Source organism: Bufo gargarizans, chromosome 2 (assembly GCF_014858855.1).
Source record: "Bufo gargarizans isolate SCDJY-AF-19 chromosome 2, ASM1485885v1, whole genome shotgun sequence".
NCBI classification, from domain to species: domain Eukaryota; kingdom Metazoa; phylum Chordata; class Amphibia; order Anura; family Bufonidae; genus Bufo; species Bufo gargarizans.
Genome location: NC_058081.1, coordinates 372,769,592 through 372,794,791, shown reverse-complemented (window position 1 = coordinate 372,794,791; position 25,200 = coordinate 372,769,592).

Here is a 25,200-nt window from a genome sequence, read left to right as displayed (position 1 = left end):
ACTGCTCCCTCTTTTGCTACGCTGTTGGCTCGGTCTCACCACTGCCTCTTCCTCCGAACTGTGAAAGTCAGTGGCACGACCTTCATTCCATGTGGGGTCTAGGACCTCATCGTCCCCTGCATCGTCTTCCACCCAGTCTTGATCCCTGACCTCCTGTTCAGTCTGCACACTGCAGAAAGACGCAGCAGTTGGCACCTGTGTTTCGTCATCATCAGAGACATGCTGAGGTGGTATTCCCATGTCCTCATCATCAGGAAACATAAGTGGTTGTGCGTCAGTGCATTCTATGTCTTTCACCGCTGGGGAAGGGCTAGGTGGATGCCCTTGGGAAACCCTGCCAGCGGAGTCTTCAAACAGCATAAGAGACTGCTGCATAACTTGAGGCTGAGACAGTTTCCCTGGTATGCATGGGGGTGATGTGACAGACTGATGGGGTTGGTTTTCAGGCGCCATCTGTGCGCTTTCTGCAGAAGACTGGGTGGGAGATAATGTGAACGTGCTGGATCCACTGTCGGCCACCCAATTGACTAATGCCTGTACCTGCTCAGGCCTTACCATCCTTAGAACGGCATTGGGCCCCACCATATATCGCTGTAAATTCTGGCGGCTACTGGGACCTGAGGTAGTTGGTACACTAGGACGTGTGGATGTGGCAGAACGGCCACGTCCTCTCCCAGCACCAGAGGGTCCACTAACACCACCACGACCATGTCCACGTCCGCGTCCCTTACTAGATGTTTTTCTCATTGTTATGGTTCACCACAACAACAAATATATTATTTGGCCCAATGTATTGTATTCAAATTCAGCGGGATATAAATTTGAGGCCTAGTATTTAGGCGCTGGGTGACCGGTATGGATTTAGTGACAGAATTAGACTTGGAAATGCACAGAAGCGTGTGTGTGAAGTTATTCTGAATGACCCTATGTGCACCTTCAATATGATCTAGCCCTTTTAGGGATAGATTTCAAATAGCTCTGATATAGCAGAAACGACTAAATTATGAAATTGCTAAATTGGGAATTGTATTTCAACCCAGAACAAAAAATGTGCTTTGACGGACACTAAATAACTTTCCCAGCCACAACAGGACAGCGGTAACGAGAGATTTAGCGGGATATAAATTTGAGGCCTAGTATTTAGGCGCTGGGTGACAGGTATGGGTTTAGTGACAGAATTAGATTTGGAAATGCACAGTAGCGGGTGTGTGAAGTTATTCTGAATGACCCTATGTGCACCTTGAATATTATATACCCTTTTAGGGATAGATTTCAAATAGCTCTGATATAGCAGAAACCACTAAATTATGAAATTGCTAAATTGGGAATTGTATTTCAACCCAGAACAAGAAATGTGCTTGAACGGACACTAAATAACTCGCCCAGCTACAGCACTAGGGACAGATTTAGCGGGATATAAATTTGAGGCCTAGTATTTAGGCGCTGGGTGACAGGTATGGGTTTAGTGCCAGAATTAGACTTGGAAATACACAGTAGCGGGTGTGTGTGAAGTTATTCTGAATGACCCAATGTGCACCTTGAATATTATATACCCTTTTAGGGATAGATTTCAAATAGCTCTGATATAGCAGAAACCACTAAATTATGAAATTGCTAAATTGGGAATTGTATTTCAACCCAGAACAAGAAATGTGCTTGAACGGACACTAAATAACTCGCCCAGCTACAGCACTAAGGACAGATTTAGCGGGATATAAATTTGAGGCCTAGTATTTAGGCGCTGGGTGACAGGTATGGGTTTAGTGCCAGAATTAGACTTGGAAATACACAGTAGCGGGTGTGTGTGAAGTTATTCTGAATGACCCAATGTGCACCTTGAATATTATATACCCTTTTAGAGATAGATTTCAAATAGCTCTGATATAGCAGAAACCACTAAATTATGAAATTGCTAAATTGGGAATTGTATTTCAACCCAGAACAAGAAATGTGCTTGAACGGACACTAAATAACTCGCCCAGCTACAGCACTAGGGACAGATTTAGCTGGATATAAATTTGAGGCCTAGTATTTAGGCGCTGGGTGACAGGTATGGGTTTAGTGCCAGAATTAGACTTGGAAATACACAGTAGCGGGTGTGTGTGAAGTTATTCTGAATGACCCAATGTGCACCTTGAATATTATATACCCTTTTAGGGATAGATTTCAAATAGCTCTGATATAGCAGAAACCACTAAATTATGAAATTGCTAAATTGGGAATTGTATTTCAACCCAGAACAAGAAATGTGCTTGAACGGACACTAAATAACTCGCCCAGCTACAGCACTAGGGACAGATTTAGCTGGATATAAATTTGAGGCCTAGTATTTAGGCGCTGGGTGACAGGTATGGGTTTAGTGCCAGAATTAGACTTGGAAATACACAGTAGCGGGTGTGTGTGAAGTTATTCTGAATGACCCAATGTGCACCTTGAATATTATATACCCTTTTAGGGATAGATTTCAAATAGCTCTGATATAGCAGAAACCACTAAATTATGAAATTGCTAAATTGGGAATTGTATTTCAACCCAGAACAAGAAATGTGCTTGAACGGACACTAAATAACTCGCCCAGCTACAGCACTAGGGACAGATTTAGCGGGATATAAATTTGAGGCCTAGTATTTAGGCGCTGGGTGACAGGTATGGGTTTAGTGCCAGAATTAGACTTGGAAATACACAGTAGCGGGTGTGTGTGAAGTTATTCTGAATGACCCAATGTGCACCTTGAATATTATATACCCTTTTAGGGATAGATTTCAAATAGCTCTGATATAGCAGAAACCACTAAATTATGAAATTGCTAAATTGGGAATTGTATTTCAACCCAGAACAAGAAATGTGCTTGAACGGACACTAAATAACTCGCCCAGCTACAGCACTAGGGACAGATTTAGCGGGATATAAATTTGAGGCCTAGTATTTAGGCGCTGGGTGACAGGTATGGGTTTAGTGCCAGAATTAGACTTGGAAATACACAGTAGCGGGTGTGTGTGAAGTTATTCTGAATGACCCAATGTGCACCTTGAATATTATATACCCTTTTAGGGATAGATTTCAAATAGCTCTGATATAGCAGAAACCACTAAATTATGAAATTGCTAAATTGGGAATTGTATTTCAACCCAGAACAAGAAATGTGCTTGAACGGACACTAAATAACTCGCCCAGCTACAGCACTAGGGACAGATTTAGCGGGATATAAATTTGAGGCCTAGTATTTAGGCGCTGGGTGACAGGTATGGGTTTAGTGCCAGAATTAGACTTGGAAATACACAGTAGCGGGTGTGTGTGAAGTTATTCTGAATGACCCAATGTGCACCTTGAATATTATATACCCTTTTAGGGATAGATTTCAAATAGCTCTGATATAGCAGAAACCACTAAATTATGAAATTGCTAAATTGGGAATTGTATTTCAACCCAGAACAAGAAATGTGCTTGAACGGACACTAAATAACTCGCCCAGCTACAGCACTAGGGACAGATTTAGCGGGATATAAATTTGAGGCCTAGTATTTAGGCGCTGGGTGACAGGTATGGGTTTAGTGCCAGAATTAGACTTGGAAATACACAGTAGCGGGTGTGTGTGAAGTTATTCTGAATGACCCAATGTGCACCTTGAATATTATATACCCTTTTAGGGATAGATTTCAAATAGCTCTGATATAGCAGAAACCACTAAATTATGAAATTGCTAAATTGGGAATTGTATTTCAACCCAGAACAAGAAATGTGCTTGAACGGACACTAAATAACTCGCCCAGCTACAGCACTAGGGACAGATTTAGCGGGATATAAATTTGAGGCCTAGTATTTAGGCGCTGGGTGACAGGTATGGGTTTAGTGCCAGAATTAGACTTGGAAATACACAGTAGCGGGTGTGTGTGAAGTTATTCTGAATGACCCAATGTGCACCTTGAATATTATATACCCTTTTAGGGATAGATTTCAAATAGCTCTGATATAGCAGAAACCACTAAATTATGAAATTGCTAAATTGGGAATTGTATTTCAACCCAGAACAAGAAATGTGCTTGAACGGACACTAAATAACTCGCCCAGCTACAGCACTAAGGACAGATTTAGCGGGATATAAATTTGAGGCCTAGTATTTAGGCGCTGGGTGACAGGTATGGGTTTAGTGCCAGAATTAGACTTGGAAATACACAGTAGCGGGTGTGTGTGAAGTTATTCTGAATGACCCAATGTGCACCTTGAATATTATATACCCTTTTAGGGATAGATTTCAAATAGCTCTGATATAGCAGAAACCACTAAATTATGAAATTGCTAAATTGGGAATTGTATTTCAACCCAGAACAAGAAATGTGCTTGAACGGACACTAAATAACTCGCCCAGCTACAGCACTAAGGACAGATTTAGCGGGATATAAATTTGAGGCCTAGTATTTAGGCGCTGGGTGACAGGTATGGGTTTAGTGCCAGAATTAGACTTGGAAATACACAGTAGCGGGTGTGTGTGAAGTTATTCTGAATGACCCAATGTGCACCTTGAATATTATATACCCTTTTAGGGATAGATTTCAAATAGCTCTGATATAGCAGAAACCACTAAATTATGAAATTGCGAAATTGGGAATTGTATTTCAACCCAGAACAAGAAATGTGCTTGAACGGACACTAAATAACTCGCCCAGCTACAGCACTAGGGACAGATTTAGCTGGATATAAATTTGAGGCCTAGTATTTAGGCGCTGGGTGACAGGTATGGGTTTAGTGCCAGAATTAGACTTGGAAATACACAGTAGCGGGTGTGTGTGAAGTTATTCTGAATGACCCAATGTGCACCTTGAATATTATATACCCTTTTAGGGATAGATTTCAAATAGCTCTGATATAGCAGAAACCACTAAATTATGAAATTGCTAAATTGGGAATTGTATTTCAACCCAGAACAAGAAATGTGCTTGAACGGACACTAAATAACTCGCCCAGCTACAGCACTAAGGACAGATTTAGCGGGATATAAATTTGAGGCCTAGTATTTAGGCGCTGGGTGACCGGTATGGATTTAGTGACAGAATTAGACTGGGATATGGCCAAAAAATAAACAGACTATTGCTGGTTAAATGCACTTGGTGTGACAGCTTCACCCTGATGTAGGCTTTAGCCAAAAAACAACCACACCATTGAGGGTTAAATGCACTTGGTGACAGGCGCAGCTTGCCCCTGATTTAGTATATGGCCAAAAAATGAACAGACTATTGCTGGTTAAATGCACTTGGTGTGACAGCTTCACCCTGATGTAGGCTTTAGCCAAAAAACAACCACACCATTGAGGGTTAAATGCACTTGGTGACAGGCGCAGCTTGCCCCTGATTTTGTATATGGCCAAAAAATGAACAGACTATTGCTGGTTAAATGCACTTGGTGTGACAGCTTCACCCTGATGTAGGCTTTAGCCAAAAAACAACCACACCATTGAGGGTTAAATGCACTTGGTCGCAGCTTGTGCTGGCGCACCACAAGACACAAAATGGCCGCCGATCACCCCAGAAAAATGTGACTGACAAACGGTCTGGGCAGCCTAAAAACAGTGAGCAATTGAGGATCAGCAGCTCAATGATCCACAGCTGCAGATCGATCAGTTAATCAAGTCCTTTGGAGGAGTTAATCTGCCTAATCTCGCCCTACTGTCGCAGCCGCAACCTCTCCCTACGCTAATCAGAGCAGAGTGACGGGCGGCGCTATGTGACTCCAGCTTAAATAGAGGCTGGGTCACATGGTGCTCTGGCCAATCACAGCCATGCCAATAGTAGGCATGGCTGTGATGGCCTCTTGGGGCAAGTAGTATGACGCTTGTTGATTGGCTGCTTTGCAGCCTTTCAAAAAGCGCCAAGAAAGCGTCACAAAAGCGCGAAGAAAGCGACGAACACCGAACCCGAACCCGGACTTTTACGAAAATGTCCGGGTTCGGGTCCGTGTCACGGACACCCCAAAATTCGGTACGAACCCGAACTATACAGTTCGAGTTCGCTCATCCCTATAGTTTACCACATATGCTAGGTTTACGGTATATAGATATGTAGCTTTCAGGAGATAAGAGTTACAGGATGAGCAATCAGAGATCCTGTCTGATGGATTTCACTGTGAATAGTACTGAGCAGCTAGCACTGTATGCAAAGAGAAATAAGCTGCAGAAGAAAAAATATCTAAATTATTGACTCAAATCAACTATCAAATGTATTTTTATGCCACAATAGATGCAATCTGTAATTTTTTTATGTGAAGGTACCCATGGTCTTTAAAGCAGACTTTTTAATGAAGTGTAGTAAGATAAAGAAGGGGGAGATATGCTTTGTTCAGTTTCCCTATTTGACATGTGACATTGTCAAGTTCCTACTCTGTTGCCCTGCAACACAAGTTTATTAAATATTTTATTGTCCAAAAAGTTTTGGTTTATATCCCTTGTCCCAGTCAAGGATAACACGTGCAGGTAAAAAGCATTGTACCAGGCTGGTGACGGGCCATGTGCTGTATGTTCTTGCCATCTGGTACATTCCCAGAGAGAAGTAGGAGAGGAGGACGGGCTAGAGTACTGCAAGGGGATTGGTTATGTGGGCACATCGGAAAGGGGCCTGGGCACTTGCGGCAACAACATCGCCCCTGGACACTTGAGGGACCTAATTTAAGTATCTTTATAAAGTGTTTTTTTCAACTTCTGGATGTGGGATAGGCACAATAAGGGTACTATTTACATGATGTGCAGCTGTGCTATAATGAGATATGAACGGTCTTAAATGCTCCCTTTAACTTGTACTATGCAGCTACAGTACAGACAAAAAGTTTGGACACACCTTCTCATTCAAAGAGTTTTCTTTATTTTCATGACTATGAAAATTGTAGATTCACACTGAAGGCATCAAAGCTATGAATTAACACATGTGGAATGATATACATAACAGAAAAGTGTAAAACAACTGAAAATATGTCATATTCTAGGTTCTTCAAAGTAGCCACCTTTTGCTTTGATTACTGCTTTGCATACTCTTGACATTCTCTTGATGAGCTTCAAAAGGTAGTCACCTGAAATGGTCTTCCAACAGTCTTGAAGGAGTTCCCAGAGATGCTTAGCACTTGTTGGCCCTTTTGCCTTCACTCTGCAGTCCAACTCACCCCAAACCATCTCGATTGGGTTCAGGTCTAGTGACTGTAGAGGCCAGGTCATCTGGCACAGCATCTCATCGCTCTCCTTCATAGTCAAATAGCCCTTACACAACATGGAGGTGTGTTTGGGGTCATTGTCCTGTTGAAAAACAATTGATGGTCCAACTAAACGCAAACCGGATGGAATAGCATGCCGCTGCAAGATGCTGTGGTAGCCATGCTGGTTCAGTGTGCCTTCAATTTTGAATAAATCCCCAACAGTGTCACCAGCAAAGCACCCCCACACCATCACACCTCCTCCTCCATGCTTCACGGTGTGAACCAGGCATGTAGAGTCCATCCGTTCACCTTTTCTGCGTCGCACAAAGACACGGTGGTTGGAACCAAATATCTCAAATTTGGACTCATCAGACCAAAGCACAGATTTCCACTGGTCTAATGTCCATTCCTTGTGTTCTTTAGCCCAAACAAGTCTCTTCTGCTTGTTGCCTATCCTTCGCAGTGGTTTCCTAACAGATATTCTACCATGAAGACCTGATTCACACAGTCTGCTCTTAACTGTTGTTCTAGAGATGTGTCTGCTGCTAGAACTCTGTGTGGCATTGACCTGGTCTCTAATCTGAGCTGCTGTTAACCTGCGATTTCTGAGGCTGGTGACTCGGATGAACTTATCCTCCGCAGCAGAGGTGACTCTTGGTCTTCCTTTCCTGGGGCGGTCTGCATGTGAGCCAGTTTCTTTGTAGCACTTGATGATTTTTGTGACTGCACTTGGGGACACTTTCAAAGTTTTCCCAATTTTTCGGACATTTCTTAAAGTAATGATGGCCACTCGTTTTTTTTTACTTAGCTGCTTTTTTCTTGCCATAATACAATTTCTAACAGTCTATTTAGTAGGACAATTAGCTGTGTATCCACCTGACTTCTCCACAACGCAACTGATGGTCCCAACCCCATTTATAAGGCAAGAAATCCCACTTATTAAACCTGACAGGGCACACCTGTGAAGTAAAAACCATTTCAGGTGACTACCTCTTGAAGCTCATCAAGAGAATGCCAAGAGTGTGCAAATCAGTAATCAAAGCAAAAGGTGGCTACTTTGAAGAACCTAGAATATGACATATTTTCAGTTGTTTCACACTTTTTTTGTTATGTATATAATTCCACATGTGTTAATTCATAGTTTTGATGCCTTCAGTGTGAATCTACAATTTTCATAGTCATGAAAATAAAGAAAACTCTTTGAATGAGAAGGTGTGTCCAAACTTTTGGTCTGTACTGTATATGGTCTGAAGGGTACCTGGTATCTCCGGCTAAATGGTTACCATAAGGAGACCAGGAACCTTTCACCCCTATAACTGGCAGTTGCATTCTCTGTTGAACCAGCAGTAGCAAGAGCTCTGAGACTGGGACAAGGTAGTGTGAGGGGATAGGTTTTCTGGTCTTTTCATTAATGCCTAGTGGAATTACTGTATATCTATCATCTCATATTGCATAGTCTTAAAAAGTCTGCCCTGGTAAAAAAAATGTCTCATTGATCAAATAGTTCTTTAGGTAATTGAACACTAATACGAGGTTTATACTTTATCAGTTTTTATTCCAATATAGATGGGGATCTTACATGTGCAGCGTCCAATAGAAACAAGAGGTCCCTTTTAAGATAAGTGTTTCGTGACTGTCATGGTCTTACCTTCGTTTGACATGTGCTGGCGGCCATCTTGGTTTCTGGGTTTCTTGTAGCCTCCCACCCTGCGGCTTCTCCTTCCCACTGGGAGGAGCTGGATGCCTAGCTCATATATATAGAAGGTCTGTGGCTTCAGTTCCTTGCTTGGTCCTCCTGTGTTCACATGCTTCTAAGACTGCTGCTGCTTCTGGTTCCTGATCCTGGCCTCGTCTGACTACCCCGTTGGTTCCTGATCCTGGCTTCGTCTGACTACCCCGTTGGTTCCTGATCCTGGCTTCGTCTGACTACCCCATTGGTTCCTGATCCTGGCTTCGTCTGACTACCCCGTTGGTTCCTGATCCTGGCTTCGTCTGACTACCCCGTTGGTTCCTGATCCTGGCTTCGTCTGACCACCCTCCTGGTTCCTGACCTCTGTCTACGCAAGACCCTGCTTCGGTTTAGCCATCCGTTTGGACTTTTGCTACGGCTTGATTTCCAATAAAGCCTTCTTATTTCCACTCATCTCTGTTGTACGTCTGGTTCATGGTTCCATGACATTAGGACCAAGCCATGAATTCTGACGGTACAGGGCCATCCTCGCTACCTACGCTGGTTGCCAGACTTGATCAGCAGGATCACCTGTTGGGTCGGTTCGCTGTGGCGTTGCAAACCCTGCTTGAACGCACGGCTCATTTCGCTTCCGTTGCCGATGGGTCGGTTGTCGCTCCTGGGCCCGCTCCTACTGCCGCCGCGGTTGTTGCGCCAGAGTCTACCCCGACACCTGTTGCTGCGCCTGCGGTGTCTCGGGGTATGACCGGTTCTGCCCCCCTTCCACAGCGCTTTGGGGGAGAGCCAACTCAGTGCCGAGGTTTCCTTAACCAGGTGGGCATTTATTTCGAGTTGCTGCCACATGCCTTTCCTACTGAGAGATCAAAGGTGGGCTTCTTGATCTCGCTGCTCTCGGACAAGGCCTTGGCCTGGGCCAGCCCTTTATGGGAGAACAACAATCCGGTGGTTGCCGAGTTTTCCGGTTTTGTTGCTTCTCTTCGGAAGGTATTCGATGTGCCGGCTCGTGCTGCCTCTGCTGCGAAGCTCCTTATGTCCATCAGACAGGGTTCACGATCCGTAGCTGAATACGCCATTGAGTTTCGTACCCTGGCAGCAGAGGTGGGCTGGAATAATGAGGCTCTGGTCGCTGCTTTCTCTCATGGTCTCTCGGATGCCTTGAAGGATGAGGTTGCAGCTAAGGACCTACCAGTGGAGCTCGAGTCTCTTATTTCTTTCCTGATTTTGATTGACACCAGACTCAGGGAGAGACCTTCCTTTAAGGAGAGCCTGCGGAGGTCTCCTAACAGATTGGCGCCTACGTTTGCTGTCCCACCCATGCCTCCCTCTCCTCCCACGCCTCCTGGGGATGACTTGTCTGGGGGTGAACCCATGCAGCGGGGGTTTGCTCGCCTGTCCGAGGGGGAGAGGGCACTCTGGAGACGCGAGGGCCAATGCATGTACTGTGGTCTCGGTGGGCATTTTGGCATGTCCGAACCGTCCGGGAGAACGCTCGCACCTGAGGTCCTGTCGGGGGCAGATCTTGGGTGGAGTCTCCTCGTCCCCGGTTTCCCGTGTTGACAAACCACTGATCACGGTTGTCCTCTCCTGGGTCGGGGGCTCGGTGACGACCCAGGCGTTGGTGGACTCTGGTGCTGGTGGTTTGTTCATTGATAGAGTGTTCGTTGCCGCCAATTCCATTCCTCTGCAGCCTCGAGGTTCCCCACTGGCTCTTGAGGCGATAGGCGGCAGACCCCTTCTGCCGCCACACGTGACTCATGAGACCCTTCCAGTGGGGATAGCCATTGGTGCCGTTCACAGAGAGTCGGTCTGTCTCCAGGTTATTTCGTCTCCACACTTCTCGGTGGTCTTGGGGTAACCCTGGCTCCAGAAGCATAACCCGACTTTCGATTGGAGATCGGTCGAGATCCTCTCGTGGTCACCGCAGTGTGGGGTTAGTTGCATCCATGGGCCTGTCAAGTTGCTGTGTACTTCCTCGGACTCTCTGTTGCCTCCTGAATACGAAGAGTACCGGGATGTATTCGATAAGGTGCGCGCGGTTGCCCTACCTCCGCACCGCCCATACGATTGTGCCATAGAGTTACAATCCGGTGCCGTTCCTCCTCGTGGCAAAGTCTATCCACTGTCGGTAGCGGAGAATGAGGCCATGGAGGAGTACGTGAGGGAGGCGCTTTCACGCGGACACATTCGCAAATCCTCGTCCCCGGCAGGGGCTGGATTTTTCTTTGTGAAAAAGAAGGGCGGTGAGTTGAGGCCTTGCATCGATTACAGGGGTCTCAATCGCATCACGATCAAGAACGCTTACTCGATACCCTTGATTTCCGAGCTGTTCGATCGCCTCAAAGGGGCCACGGTCTTTACCAAACTCGACCTGAGGGCGGCATATAACCTGGTAAGGATCAAGGCGGGCGATGAGTGGAAGACCGCGTTTAACACCAGGACCGGTCATTATGAATCCTTGGTTATGCCCTTTGGGTTGTGCAATGCGCCCGCAGTCTTCCAGGAATTCATCAACGATGTTTTCCATGACCTGTTGCAGCAGTGTGTGGTGGTCTATTTGGATGACATCTTGGTATATTCTGAATCCATGGAGGCCCACATTATGGATGTCAGACGAGTGTTGCAACGGTTACGAGAGAACAGGCTGTTCGGTAAGCTTGAGAAATGCGAATTTCACCGATCCCAGGTAACCTTCTTAGGTTACATCATTTCCGCTGAGGGGTTCTCCATGGATCCTGAGAAGGTTTCGGCTGTCTTACAGTGGCCCCAGCCCAGTGGTCTCCGTGCCCTGCAGCGCTTTTTGGGCTTCGCCAATTATTATCGGAAGTTCATCAGGGACTTTTCCATGCTAGCCAAGCCTCTCACGGATCTGACCAGGAAGGGCAGTAATTTCCAGGTCTGGCCGCTCGAGGCCATCCGAGCTTTTGAGGCTCTAAAGTCCGCCTTTGTGTCGGCTCCGATTCTGTCGCATCCCAACCCTGGGTTGCCCTTTGTCCTCGAGGTGGACGCGTCTGAGACGGGAGTAGGCGCCCTTCTGTCTCAGCGTAGAACACCAGAGGGTCCTCTGCTTCCCTGTGGGTTTTACTCCCGGAAACTGTCTTCCGCGGAGTGCAACTATCAGATTGGTGACAGGGAGTTATTGGCCATCGTGCAGGCCCTTAAAGAATGGAGGCACTTGCTCGAGGGCTCGGTGGTTCCGGTTCTCATCCTGACGGACCACAAGAATCTGACCTACCTTTCTGAGGCCAAGAGATTGACACCACGTCAGGCCAGATGGGCTCTGTTCTTGTCACGTTTTAATTACGTGGTCTCCTACCTACCCGGTTCCAAGAACATCAGAGCGGATGCCTTATCACGGCAGTACTCCGAGCTGTCCGGGGAGGAGTCGATTCCGACTTCGGTCATACCTCCGAATCAGATCCTGGCCGCCATTCGCACCAGCCTGACCTCTCCCCTGGGTGAGCAGATTTTGGCGGCTCAATCTGGTGCTCCCTCTGGGAGACCCAACGGCAGGTGTTTTGTGCCTGAGGAGTTGCGCACTCGGTTGTTGCGAACCTACCATAACTCCAAGGCCGCGGGGCATCCTGGAAAGAACCAGCTGTCCTGGGCTGTTTCACGTCTGTTCTGGTGGCCTTCTCTACGTTCCGACATCGCCGCATATGTAGCGGCATGCTCTGTTTGTGCCCAGAGTAAGTCCCCTCGGCACCTTCCGTTGGGCCTTTTGCAACCCATAGCCACCGGGGAGCGCCCATGGTCACACCTGGGGATAGATTTCATTGTGGACCTCCCTGCATCCCGAGGCCATACGGTCATTCTCATGATTGTGGACCGGTTTTCCAAAATGTGCCACTGTGTTCCTCTCAAGAAGTTACCCTCTGCACGAGAGTTGGCCACGATTTTCGACAGGGAGGTCTTCCGGTTGCACGGTTTGCCCAAGGAGATTGTGTCGGATCGGGGGAGTCAGTTTGTGTCCAGGTTCTGGCGCGCCTTTTGCTCCCAGTTGGGGATTCATCTCTCTTTCTCCTCGGCCTACCACCCTCAGTCCAATGGGGCCGCAGAACGATCTAATCAGGCCTTGGAGCAATTCCTTCGTTGCTATGTCTCCGATCACCAAGACAATTGGGTTGACCTCCTGCCTTGGGCTGAGTTTGCCAGGAACACGGCGGTGAACTCTTCCTCTGGGACGTCTCCCTTCATGGCCAATTATGGGTTCCAACCTGCCGTGTTACCGGAGGTATTCTCTCCCCAGGATACTCCGGCTGTGGAGGATCACCTTTCCGTCCTACGTGCTTCTTGGGTACAGATCCAGAGGTCCCTTGAGGTCTCTGCGCAGCGCCAGAGACTCCAGGCTGATCGCAGACGAGCGCCCGCTCCTTCCTACCAGGTCGGAGACCGTGTATGGTTGTCCACCCGCAACCTCAACCTTCGGGTGCCCACTCCCAAGCTGGCGCCTCGCTTTGTTGGTCCCTTCCGAGTGCTTCGCAGGGTAAACCCGGTAGCCTATGCCCTTGCGCTTCCTCCTAGCATGCGGATCTCCAACGTGTTTCATGTCTCCCTGTTGAAGCCGTTGGTGTGTAATCGTTTCACTTCCTCGGTTCCTCGGCCCCGTCCGGTCCAAGTGGGCAATCGTGAGGAATATGAGGTGAGCAATATCCTGGACTCACGCCTGGTCCGCGGTCGGTTGCATTTTTTGGTCCATTGGCGTGGTTATGGTCCAGAGGAGCGTTCCTGGGTTCCCTCCGCAGATGTCCATGCTCCTGCTTTGCTCCGAGCCTTCCACGCACGCTTCCCTCAGAAACCGTTCCTTACTCCACGGAGGAGGGGCCCTTGAGGGGGAGGTACTGTCATGGTCTTACCTTCGTTTGACATGTGCTGGCGGCCATCTTGGTTTCTGGGTTTCTTGTAGCCTCCCACCCTGCGGCTTCTCCTTCCCACTGGGAGGAGCTGGATGCCTAGCTCATATATATAGAAGGTCTGTGGCTTCAGTTCCTTGCTTGGTCCTCCTGTGTTCACATGCTTCTAAGACTGCTGCTGCTTCTGGTTCCTGATCCTGGCCTCGTCTGACTACCCCGTTGGTTCCTGATCCTGGCTTCGTCTGACTACCCCGTTGGTTCCTGATCCTGGCTTCGTCTGACTACCCCGTTGGTTCCTGATCCTGGCTTCGTCTGACCACCCTCCTGGTTCCTGACCTCTGTCTACGCAAGACCCTGCTTCGGTTTAGCCATCCGTTTGGACTTTTGCTACGGCTTGATTTCCAATAAAGCCTTCTTATTTCCACTCATCTCTGTTGTACGTCTGGTTCATGGTTCCATGACAGTGACACCAGTTACAGCGAAGCAACAAGGGCACGGACCCCCGTTTTTTAATTATATACAGTTAGGTACATATATATTTGGACAGAGACAACATTTTTCTAAATTTTATTCTGTACATTACCACAATGGATTTCGAACGGAACAATTCAGATGCAGTTGACATTCAGACTTTTAGCTTTAGTTCTGTGGCGAAACCAACCTCGCCACTGGGTTTTGGAGAGGCCTGTTTAAAAGCCTCTTGCCTCAGGATTATGGCCCATACTAACTTTTAAACCCCTGAACCTATTCAAGTGAATTTTGGATAGGTTTGTCCCCAAGTCATACTGTTTAAATTGATGTAAGGTATATGTATGGACAATGTAAACTCACAAAGTTGTAACAATTTATAATAAGTGTAACTTGTCAGCTTGGGAGGAATATGCTGTGTGTTTCTATTTTCCCATTGTGCCATTGTGTGTTTAAAATGGTGATGTCTGTTGTCTCCACATGTATATTAGCGATTTCCCTTTGTCCTGAGAGATAATTGGATTGCTCCTCGGTTGTCTCCGGAACAGAGAGGAGGAAACCATGATGCATTGTGGGGATGTGTTGTATCTGTCCTGTGTCGCAGTCTCCCTTCTGGTCCTCTGGGGGCATGAACGATTGGTTGCTGTACTTACATTGTATGTGTTGTAATATACTGATTGGTTGTATTTCAAAACCCTGTGAGCAGTACTATGTTTGTTTTTTGTGAATAAAAGAGGCTGTACTTGAAGTACAGTCAGACCACTGCTTGACCCTCAACACGGAGCCTTGTCTCGTTATTGGGGGGATTCCCTGTATGCTGTTAGAGACTGATTGCTAGGAGTGTAAGCTGATTGTATGCTTTTCCTGTTCGTCTGCTAGCAGCTATTCGCGAGGTTCCAGTTTGGAGTGCTATTTTGTATCCAGTTCGGGAGTTTGGTGTTCTGCAGTAGCTGTGCCTGTCTCTCAGAAAGGGGCATATCGCCTAAACGGATTTTAACCCCTTGTCTGCTGAAACGGTCTGTTACAATTGGTGGCAAGCGTTGGTGGCAAGGATCGTTCCTACAGCCAGGAGGACAGCTACAGGAGACACCATTTCTGTGGATTTTACAATTTAAGGGCAACGCATGTCCCAGTACAGCGACCCTAAAAGCAACAGGATGGAACCAGCAGTGTTATACGAGGAGGAGTACCTGGATGGCCGGGATGCATTAAGGAAAGGCATCTGGTACCAGACCCTGGATAATGTACAATACCAGCGGGGTGAGAGTCTCCCCAGTGAAGAGCAGCGGTTGCAGAAGCAAGTGGCCCTGCGGATGCCCTTCCTGGGAGAGCAGCCCCTGGAGGAATGGGTGAAGGAACTAGAGCACCGGGTATGGCAGGAGCTATGGCTGGAGGATGCCTACCAGGCGCTCTGGTGGTATATGGCACAGTATATACCCTGGACAGCTGAGCATGACAAGCCAGAGGGAGAGGAGTTTGATGGTCCTGGCTTGTTATGGGAGTCCTTTGCAGAGCCTGACTTCGGGAGCCCTGCACAGTCCAGACTTCAGGATATTTTCTATGAGAGGGAGGCTAGACATGAGTGGGATGACCCCCATGAGGTAGAGCAAGACCTGGCTCACCTAGCAACCCTGGAGTGGGAACTGGAGCAGGACTACCGAGATCTCTTCCACTCCATTGGGAAGGCTCAGCAGGACAGTAAGGTGACAGACCCAGATCCAGACCCATTCAGCTGGGCAGATATTGTAGAGCGTTACTGGGAAGGACCCCAGGTGGCCGGTAGATATGGGACCGAGGTCTCTCCACCGGTCCTGCAGGGAATTGGGAGCCCAGTCTCCATTCCCCAGCGGCAGTGTGAAATGCAGGGAGAGGAGAGCAGCGTCCTCCCTCCCCAGTGGCAGACTGAGTTACAGGGGACAGAGGTAGTTGTTCCTGCCCCCCAGCAGCAGCATGATTTTTTGGGAATTGGGAGCCCAGTCTCCATTCCCCAGCGGCCGAGTGATGTGCCGGGAATTGGGAGCCCAGTCTACATTCCCCAGCGGCAGAGTGTCCAGCAGGGAATAGAGAGCCCAGTCTCCTTTCCCCAGAAGCAGGACACTGTATTGGGAGTGGAAACAGTCGGTCTCCCTCCCCAGAGGCTGGAAGTATGTATGGGAGAGGAGCTAGTTACCCCCTCTCCCTATTGGCCGTGTGAATTGCAGGGAATTGGGAGCCCAGTCTCCATTCCCCAGCGGCTGGGTGATTTACAGGGAATTGGGAGCCCAGTCTCCATTCCCCAGCGGCCGTGTGATTTATTGGGAATTGGGAGCCCAGTCTCCATTCCCCAGCAGCAGGCGGAGTTACAGGGGGCAGAGACAGTCAGTCCTGTCCCCCAGCGGCAGAGTGTCCTACAGGGAATAGAGAGCCCAGTCTCCTTTCCCCTGCAGCAGGACACTGTATTGGGAGCGGAGGCGGTCGGTCAGCCTCCCCAGCGGCTGGAAGTATGTATGGGAGAGGAGCTCGTTACCCCCTCTCCCCAGCGGCAGCTTAACGCACCAGAGGGAGACAGTAAGCCCCACAACAGTGCAGATGGGACCGTGGTCTCTGCACTTACAGCACAGGGGGTAGGGACAGCCGGTCCTGTCCCCCAGCAACAGGGCTGTTTAGCCAAAGGGGAGACAGTCGGTTTCCCCCTCCAACAACCAGACTCCAACCAGGCTTCTTCCATAGTAGCGCTGGTACCAGGGCAGAGTACCGCTGATCCCTGCCCACAAAGCAACTCAGAGACCGGGAGTACCAGCTACCAATATAACCTTGGTGGATTCACATGGAGCCTTGTCTCGTTATTGGGGGGATTCCCTGTATGCTGTTAGAGACTGATTGCCAGGAGTGTAAGCTGATTGTATGCTTTTCCCGTTCGTCTGCTAGCAGCTATTCGTGAGGTTCCAGTTTGGAGTGCTATTTTGTATCCAGTTCAGGAGTTTGGTGTTCTGCAGTAGCTGTGCCTGTCTCTCAGAAAGGGGCATATCGCCTAAATGGATTTTAACCCCTTGTCTGCTGAAACGGTCCGTTACAAGTTCCTCATATTTTTATGCATTCCTTTGGTATAACGCTCTGAATGAAAGTATTTTTTAAACTCAATCCCTTCATTTCGGGGGCTCAAAAGTAATTGGACAAATTAAATAATTGTAAATAAAATGTTAATTCCTAATACTTGGTTGAAAACCCTTTGTTGGCAATGACTTCCTGAAGTCTTGAACTCATGGACATCACCAGACGCTGTTTTTCCTCCTTTTTCTGCCAGGCCTTTACTGCAGCGGTTTTCAGTTGCTGTTTGTTTGTGGGCCTTTCTGTCTGAAGTTTAGTCTTTAACAAGTGAAATGCATGCTCTATTGGGTTCAGATCAGGGGACTGACTTGACCATTCAAGAATATTCCACTTCTTTGCTTTAATAAACTCCTGGGTTGCTTTGGCTTTATGTTTTGGGTCATTATCCATCTGTATTATGAAACTCTGACCAATCAGTTTGGCTGCATTTGGCTGGATTTGAAAACCCCTGAATTCATCCGGCTGCTTCTGTCCTGTGTCACATCATCAATAAACACTAGGGATCCAGTGCCACAGGCAGCCATGCATGCCCAAGCCATCACACTGCCTCTGCCCTGTTTTACAGAGGATGTGGTATGCTTTGGATCATGAGCTGTACCATGTCTGCGCCATAATTTTTTATTTCCATCATACTAGTAGAGGTTGATCTTTGTTTCATCTGTCCAAAGAATGTTCTTCCAGAAGTGTGCTGGTTTTTTTAGATGTTTATTATTATTTTTTTTAGCAAAGTCCAATCTAGCCTTCTTATTCTTGAGGCTTATGAGTGGCTAGCACCATGTAAACCCTCTGTATTTACTTTCATGCAGTTTTCTTTTTATGGTAGATTTGGATATTGATACGCCTATATCCTGGAAAGTGTTGTTCACTTGGTTGGCTGTTGGTAAGGGGTTTCTCTTCACCATGGTAATTATTCTGCGATCATCTACCACTGTTGTCTTCCGTGGGCATCCAGGTCTTTTTGCATTGTTGAGCTCACCAGTGCTTTCTTTCTCGGGATGTACCAAACTGTAGATTTTTCCACTCCTAATAGTGTAGCAATTTCTAGAATGGGTTTTTTCAGTTTTTGCAGAGGAAGGATGGCTTGTTTCACCTGCATAGAGAGATCCTTTGACCGCATGTTTACTTTTCAGCAAAATCTTCAAAATGCAAACACCACAACTCAAATCAACTCCAGGCCTTTTATGTGCTTAATTGAGAATAAAATAATGCCGGAATTGTCCACACCTGCCCATGAAACAGCCTTTGAGTCAATTATCCAATTACTTTTGGTCCCTTTAAAAAGGGGGGCCACATGTAAAGGAACTGAAACTCATAAACCCTTCATCCAATTTGAATGTGGATACCCTCAAATGAAAGCTAAATGTCTGGACTTTATGTCCATGTCCATTATATAACTATAACTTGAATATGCTTTAGTAAACAGGTAATAAAGACAAAATTTGTGTCAGTGTCCAAATATATATGGACCTAACTATAGTAGATGGTACCCAGATGTAGGAATGGCTGAGTGGTATAGAGTGGCCTATAATGCCCTTTAATATTTTGTGCACGTGTCATGGAGCTCCTACCTGGATACTCTGGAACCCCAGGCGTTGTCGTCCGAAGCAGAAAAAGGAGAAATGTTAACTTGGGGATGAAGAATAAATTGAGTCCAGACCTTGTGATGAAGTTAAATAGCAGATTTACTTTTGATAAATGTTTCTCTAAATGATTTACAGACTTTATCTTGGTCCCAAGCAGGCTTTAGCATGAACAAAACTGTGGCAGGCAAACTCATCTCTGCTACATCGGTTGCTCTCTGGCTGTTCTGACAGCCTTAGATAGACTCTCTGCTTCTGCAGGATGCTGCAACTTCTGTCTGTAGTCTGAGTCTAGCTTAATCCAGGGAACTTTTGCTCCTGGCTCCTGAGGCTCCAAGCTGTGGTCTCTATATCCAGCAGAACTTAGGGTGCTCTAGCTGGCTTGCTTTGCTGGATGTGCCCCTGCTGCACATCCTTCCCCTAGCTGGGGGTGTACTAGACTGCTCCTAGAAACTAATCCCCTCCCCTCTTTAGAGGGAGAGTTAGAATGGAAATAAGGGTTCCATTCTCGGTAACTGTAGCACTGCCATGCTTGCTGCCACCTACTGGTGAACCAGATACATTTCATGAACAAGAACAGTTACAAGAAATAAATATGCACAGTGTACAGAACCTGAAATAAATACAAAGGATAGCATTATATTAGACCATAGGTGTCAGTAGCGGGGTGCAGAAGTGGTAATGGCACTCTGGGACATTACACATGTAACAAAGCATGATTTGAATGCACAGTGCTTTCAGACACATTTCACAAAGACATTTCATAAAGAATATGTATGCATCTTCCCTAAGAAGATGCATTCAGCTGTGACTAACAATTTCTGCTCTACATTGCCTTTGTGATGGGGCCTGTAATCACAGTGAGAATATTTAACACATTGAAGCCAGAGAGTTAAATGAAGCAGAAGGGAAATATATAACTAGATAGAGAAACACTGTAGAGAAAGATGTAAAGGAACTCAGAGAGTGGGCTGTGTGATCATGCAAGAAAAGCAGATGGTAATGCATACAGGCCCAGGCACAATTAGATGAAGAAAACATCTGATGTAACTTTCCACATACTGTATTTCATAATGTGTTTCCACGTGTATCTATTTATAATATTCTGCTGTGTTGGTTAGGATTTGTTCACAACTCCATCATTCTGCTCTTCCGTTTACATTATAGGAACAGGGAAATGGACTGCAATTCAAAAATGGGTCCCTCGTGAGATAAACACCAAAAGCACCCTATGGACCCCATTGATGATTATGTAGTCCATTGGGTTTCTGTTGTGGTGTATTTTTAATTTTACAGGACAATATACAGTAGCACAATATGCAGCACTATTTTGTCCTGCATTTTTGACACAATTTGCGACAGAAGTTCTTAATGGAGCCTTTGACACAGATGTGAAGGAAGCCATAGGAAAGGATTAGAGGTGGGACGACGAATCCGTCGAATCCACAAAATCCCTCGAATCTTGTTGGATTCGAGGCATTCGTGGACTTGAATCCCGAGCTCATTTACTAAATTCGAATCCGACGAATCCATGACAGCGTAGACCGGTGCAATCCCTGTATTCTAATGCACCGGCCCCGCTAACTGTAGTATAATCTTATGATCTAACCTGCATTGTTAAGATATAATAATCCATCTGTATTACTTACATTACAACAATAAGTTCCGTAGCAGAGAGGAGCGAGGAGTCAGCCCGGGGGAACGGGCGGGCGGAGCATCACTCCCTATGTCAGGTGCCTGCGCCGTCCCCTTTATGAATGAAGCAGGCTGCCCGCCCGTCCTCCAGGCCTGCCTCCTCCCTCCTCTCTGCTGCGAAACTTAATGTTTTAATGTAAGTAATACAGATGGATTATTATATCTTAACAATGCAGGTTAGATCATAAGATTATACAACAGTGAGCGCGGCTGGTGTATTAGAATACAGGGACTGCACCGGTCCCCGCTGTCCTTCCTAATCCAGATGCCGGCCCCCAGCCCCTGTATTGGGAGTCATTCACACTGCAGGGACACTGTTATGGGGGAGATCTGTGGATGGCACATAGCATAAGATGCTATATATGTGTCATCCACAGATCCCCCATTACAGTACCATCCAGAGATCCCCCATAACAGTGCCATCCACAGATCCCCATAACAGTGCCATCCACAGATCCCCCATAACAGTGCCATCCAGAGATCCCCCATAACAGTGCCATCCACAGATCCCCCATACCAGTGTCATCCACAGTTCCCTCCATAACAGTGCCATCCACAGATCCCCCCATAACAGTGCCATCCACAGATCCTCCCCATAACAGTGCAATCCACTGATCCCCCCATAGCAGTGTCACCCACAGATCCCCCCCCCCCATAAGTGTTTGGCTCACTTTGTTTGCTACACCGTTCACACAATTCTTATGTACAGGATTCATAGGATTCGAGATTTGAAAGATTTGATAGATCCGAGAACCTTTTCAGATTCGGATTCGAAAAAAATTGGATTTGTCCCAACTCTAGAAAGGATATAGCATGCATTGTCTATATGGAAATCTTCCCTCAAAAACAGTTTTTTGCAGTGTATGTGCGATCCAACATCAAACTAGCCCAAAAGAATACCACAGGATCCCCCAGCGGGCCCAGGTTCTGATGACATAAGGGGCCCAAGGGTTCAGGAGAAAAATACTTGGAGCTGCCTTTAGAGCTGAGCACTTGTCTCTAGGGTAATTTTCTTTGACATCAGACCTGATTGATGATATGAAGGTTGGTGCCCAAGAATAATTTGCTCTAGTGGGCCCAAGGAACCTCAGTCTGACCATGGTGTGATCACAAGAATTATTATGATTGAAAACTATGAAAAGTCTTTGAAAAGTACATTTCTTGAATAGATTTACTGATACTAAGTAATTAAGGGTTTTGCCTTAAGTCTTAAAGTAGTTTAGGGAAGATAAACCTTTATGATCTGTCATAAAATGCATTTCGATAATGCTCTAGGAGCTGAAGGAGGTTCCATTCTTTATTTTTAAAGCAAAAGTGGTTGAGCATGTAGAATAATTAAAGGATAACTGTCAATTTTTTTATTTTTTGGTAGCAAAAGATGTGGCTGGTTAATATCACCTTGGTGCCCCTGTTTAAACTTTTAACTGTGTATTCAATAACTCTCAATTTCTGCATTTTTGTTCCCTCTCCTGGCTATAAATACCTGCGCTGAAAATCCTGTCCTCCGTCTCCCTGTTTCCTCATAGAGAAGACGGAGGACGTACAAGCAGGCATTGCGTGCGCGCTCCCTTTAGATCCTGTGCAGCCAAAGCTTGAAGTTAGAATATACCATCGGATTGGCGAAAACTCTGATCCGAAGGTATATTCTAAACCCGAGGCATTCCCATGGTGATAGGGGCGCACCTCTGACAGGGCGGTTCCATCCGCGGCACCCGAGGAGTTAATTGCGTGGACGGCAGCTCCCTGTCAGAGGTCGGGTGCCTTCTACAATGTTTACATTGGTGGGCAGTGCGCCCCCCCAGTATTAAAATCAATTGTGGGCAGTAGGGTTGAGCGAACCCGAACTGTAAAGTTCAGGTTCGTACTGAACTTTAGGATTTATAGACCCCGAACGCGAACATTTCAGTAAAAGTTTGGGTTCAGGTTCAGTGTTCGGTGCTTTCTTGCTGCTTTTTGAAAGGCTCCAGAGCAGCCAATCAACAAGCTGTTAACTGTCTGACCTTAGAAGCCATCACAGCCATGCCTACTAATGGCATGGCTGTGATTGGCCAGTGTAGCATGTGACCCCGCCTCTATATAAGCTGGAGTCACGTAGCGCTGCACGTCACTCTGCTGTGCTTAGTGTAGGGAGAGGATGCTGCTGGTGATTTCAGGGAGAGAATAGGACTGAATCTTTGCTCAAAATCTGAATCTAACTCAGCAATCTAAATACATTGGGCCAGATTTACCATTACTCTGACAGCTCACTCCACTTTCACATATGGCTAAAGTCAGTTTTAGCCAAGTCAGATTTATGATCGTCCCTTTAAGACTTTAATAAATGTGGTTTGACAGTAGCAGTTTATCCATCAGTAAGCAGCTTTACAAAAGTCGCACATCTTTACGAAAAAGTTGCACGTTTTTATGAAAAAGTCGCATGTTCTATTAAAAAGTCTCATAAGATAAGCATGGTCCTCACTGGAGTGAAATTGCGACTTTTTAAATAGTACCAATAGTAAATCTGTCTAGAGATTCATTTACATAAGAAAACACGCCCACTTTCAGAAAACTGGTGAGCATAGTGCAGAGCAGAAAAAAGTCGCAAATTTGTGCGCAGTTTTAGCGTTTGGGACTTTTTGGGGGACTTTTTCACTCCATTATTCTGACCTGAGCTAATGAGAAAACTGGCCCATTGTGTTTTGTGGGTGCAGGGCACAATTTTTTTTATCCAGCCCTGAGCCCAGTGACTGAAAAAACAAACTTTAATAAGGCCGAATGCACACAGCCGTTGTTCACGGCCGTGAGCGAACCGTGGAACCGCGGCCTGGATTCCTCCTGAGAGCAGGAGCGCACGGCGTCATTGGTTGCTATGATGCCGTGCGCTCCCTGCTGCAGCCACAGTACAGTAATACACTGGTATAGATCACACCAGTGTGTCACTGTATTGCGGCGGCAGCAGGGAGCGCACGGCGTCATAGCAACCAATGACGCCGTGCGCTCCTGCTCTCAGGAGGAATCCAGGCCGCGGGTCCACGGTCCGCTCACGGCCGTGAATAACGGCTGTGTGCATTTGGCCTGAGTCAGTTAGGTGGGTGGCGGCCATTGTATGCAAGCTCAGTGCACTGAGCTTTTGGGACATTGAAAATCCCAATTTTTTGGGCAATTTACATCTGTTGCATATACAGGCTTAGTAAGTGTGCAATGTAAGCTAGAAATACAGCCATCATTTTCTGTGTTTTTAAAAACACACTTCTTTGCAAAAAAACTCAATTTTCCTGATCTGCAAATGTTAAATTCAAGTTTAGTATATACAGCTTTCATATTCTGTTACCAAAAAAACACTTTGTTGGCAATATGCAACATCTGGATTATTCAGTGTTCAATTTAAGCTAGAAATACAGCCATCATTTTCTGGGTTTTTAAAAACACACTTCTTTGCCCCTAAAAACTATTTTCCTGATCTGCAAGTGTTAAATTCAAGTTTAATATATACAGCTTTCATATTCTGTTACCCAAAAAATACTTTTTGGGCAATATACAACATTTGGATTATTCAGTGTGCAATTTAAGCTAGAAATACAGCCATCATTTTCTGGGTTTTTAAAAACACACTTTTTGTGCCAAAACACTATTTTCCAGATCTGCAAGTGTTAAATTCAAGTTTAATATACACAGCTTTCATATTCTGTTAAAAAAAAAACACTTTTTGGGCCATATACAACATCTGGATTAGTCAGTGTACAATTTAAGCTAGAAATACAGCTATCATTTTCTGGGTTTTTAAAAACACACTTTTTTTTTCTCCACAAAACACTATTTTCCTGTACTGCAAGTGTTAAATTCAAGTTTAATATATACAGTTTTTATATTCTGTTACCAAAAAAACACTTTTTTTGGCAATATACAACATTTGGATTAGTTAGTGTGCAATTTAAGCTAGAAATACAGCCATCATTTTCTGGGTTTATAAAAACACACTTTTTTGCCAAAAAAACACTATTTTCCTGATCTGCAAGTGTTAAATTCAAGTTTAATATATATAGCTTTCATATTCTGTTACCAAAAAAAACACTTTGTTGGCAATATACAACATCTGGATTATTCAGTGTGCAATTTAAGCTAGAAATACAGCCATCATTTTCTGGGTTTTTAAAAACACACTTTTTGTGCAAAAAAAAATGTATTTTCCAGCTCTGCAAGTGTTAAATTCAAGTTTAATAGATACAGCTGTCATATTCTGTTATCAAAACAACACTTTTTTTTGGCAATATACACCATTTGGATTAGTCAGTGTGCAATTTAAGCTAGAAATACAGCCATCATTTTCAGGGTTTTTAAAAACACACTTTTTGTGCAAAAAAAACGGTATTTTCCAGATCTCCAAGTGTTAAATTCAAGTTTAATAGATACAGCTGTCATATTATGTTACCAAAACAATACTTCTTTGGGCAATATACAACATTTGGATTAGTCAGTGTGCAATTTAAGCTAGAAATACAGCCATTATTTTCTGGGTTTTTAAAAACACACTTGTTGTGCAAAAAACACCTGTATTTTCCAGATCTGCAAGTGTTAAATTCAAGTTTAATATATACAGCTTTCATATTCTTTTACCAAAACAACACATTTTTTTTTTGCAATATACATTTGGATTAGTCAGTGTGCAATTTAAGCTAGA